Genomic DNA, 2,812 nt, shown 5'->3' with positions numbered 1-2,812 from the left:
GACCCTTTCACAGGGGTCGCCTAAGACCATCCTGCATATCAGATATTTACATGACGATTCATAACAGTAGCAACATTACAGTTATGAAGTAGCAACAAAAATAATTTTATGGCTGGGTCACAACATGAGGAACTGTATTTAAAGGGCCAGAAGGTTGAGAACCACTGCATGACAAGGCAATAGGCAAATGTGTATGGAAGTCAAATTTCCTGGTGCCTATGATTGTACTGAGATTACAAAAGACTATCCTGCTAAAGAATTTGGGGGTAAAGGGACATGATGTCAGCAACTTACTATCAAATGAGCCAGAAATAATATGTAATATATATATATATATATATATACTGTATATACTGTATATAATGTGTGTATGTGATGGAGAGAGAGAATGAGTGATAAAAACAATGTGACAAAATACTGGTGAATCTAGGTGACAATACACAGGAATCCTCTGTACTTTTTATTCTTGCAGCTTCCCTGGACATTTGAAATCATTTCAAAGTACGTAGTTACTTAGAGAGAAAAGGAAAAGTAAAGATCGGGTATCTGAGATTCAAAACTCCCAAATGAGAGTAAGGTTTGTCAGATGTTAGTGACCCCACCCTACTCAGAACCATCCAGAAATTTCTAGATGGGACAAGACTCTGGCAGAATCCTGAAAAAGGAACTGGATGTGGCTCTCTGACCAAACCCGAGTTCCTCTGTGCCAGCCCCTCCCACCCCGGGCCCGTCCTGAGCTTCTTACAGACATTAAACCGACTGAATTCTCACCACATCCCCTTGAGCCGATTTTGTCAGACGAGAAAATAAAAGCTGGGAGGGGTTACAGTGCACGCACGTAAGTCATGGGTACCAGCTTTGACTGCAGTTCTCTTGCTAAGAGCTCATTGCTTTAAACAGTCTGCACGACCTGGAAGTGCCTTGGTCAGGTTGGACCAGGTCCTGGGGCCACAGTCAGGCTCCATATTGGCCAGGCCATCACTGGGCTGTGCTCGTGGAGGCTGGGCAATGTTGGAGAAAGATGTAGCTTTTTCTACACCTTCTACACCGCCCCCCAACGGCCTCAAGCTCAGAGTCTCTGGACGGCTGGTTGTTGTTGAACTTGAGTGTGTTTTAGAGACAGGTGTACCTGACCTTGAGTCCCAGGTGAGCAGTGTGACCATAGGCAGGGAATTTCACTCTGCTAAGCCTCATTCATGAAAAATGCTGGGATTGGCTGCCTTGTGCCAGGCTCTGGGATAGGGAGGCAAACTCCACACGGTCCTGGCTGCCCTCATGGAGCTCACCTTTGGGGTAGGGGCCCCTGGGGCACAGGGAGCTCAGGGGAGGCCCCATCATGTGAAGGGGAAACATCACGAAAGTCTAGGCTGAGTCTGCCCACAGCTTGATTGACATATAGTTGCTCTGGCCCGGTAGCTCGGTTGGTTGGAGCATCGTCCAGGTACACCGAGGTTGTGGGTTCGACCCCTGCTCAGGGAGCATGCAGGAGTCAACCAATGAATGCATGGAGGAGTGCAGCGGCAAATGGATGTTTCTCTTTCTCTAGGGTCAATTAATGGGAAAATAAATTTTTAAAAATTATCTTTTTAATAAATGTAATTGACATACAAAACTTTACATATTTCAAGTGTATAACTTGATTAGCTTTAATAAGTACAACCTGTGAAACCATCGCCACAATCAGGGTAAGAAACTTATTCACCACTCCCCAGAGTTTCCTCACAGTCCTTTGTAAACCCCTGTCCGTGCCCCCTTCCAGGTCTGATTAGATTTTCTAGAATTTTCTATATATTTTATATGTAATTTTATATTTATGTAAATAGACAGTAAGCTTCTTTTTTGGGGGGTCTGGCTTGTTAAAAAATATATTTTTATTGATTTCAGAGAGGAAAGGAAAGGGAGAGAGAGAGACAGAAGCATCAATGATGAGAGAGAACCATAGATTGGCTGCCTCCTGCATGCCCTCCTCTGGGGACCAAACCCACAACCCACGTGTTCCCTGACAGGGAATCGAACCATGACTTCCTGGTCCACGCTCAACCACTGAGCCACACGGCTGTGCTGTTTATTCCTTTGGATTGCTGAGTATCCAGTGTATGTTATACCACAATATGCTAACCGGTTCCCCTGCTGACAGACATGTGGGTTGTTTCCAGTTTGGGACTATTACAAATCAAGCCAATGTGACCATTCATGTACAAGTCATTGTGTGGACACATGTTTTCATCCTCATCCTGTATAATAAAACCCTAATATGCAAATCGACCAAACAGCAGAACAACCAGAGGAAGGACCAGTAGCTATGATGCGCACCGACCACCAGGGGGCAGAAGTTCAACACAGGAGCTGCCTGCAGGCCCCAGGCCAGCCAAGGCGGGTGCCAGCAGGGGCCCCCTGACCATCCTGCCAGTTGTCACTGGCACCAATTGCATGCGTGTGTTTCAATCTGAATTTGGTTGACACTTCTATTACAGAGAAAGGGCGAATAGTGATATTAAAATATTTCTTCTAATTAATTTCCTTTCAATGTGCACAAATCTGTGCACTGGGCCACTAGTAGGTAAATAAACACCTATGAGGGGAATGGCTGGGTTGTATGGCAGACATATGTTTGCCTCGTAAGAAATTACCAAACAGCCCTGACCGGTTTGGCTCAGTGGATAGAGCGTCAGCCTGTGGACTCAAGGGTCCCAGATTCGATTCCAGTCAAGGGCATGTACTTGGTTGCAGGCACATCCCCAGTGCGGGGTATGCAGGAGGCAGCTGATCGATGTTTCTCTCTCATCGATGTTTCTAACTCTATCCCTCTCCC

The sequence above is a fragment of the Myotis davidii genome, unplaced genomic scaffold (assembly GCF_000327345.1).
Source record: "Myotis davidii unplaced genomic scaffold, ASM32734v1 scaffold842, whole genome shotgun sequence".
NCBI classification, from domain to species: domain Eukaryota; kingdom Metazoa; phylum Chordata; class Mammalia; order Chiroptera; family Vespertilionidae; genus Myotis; species Myotis davidii.
This window is presented reverse-complemented; position numbering follows the sequence as displayed.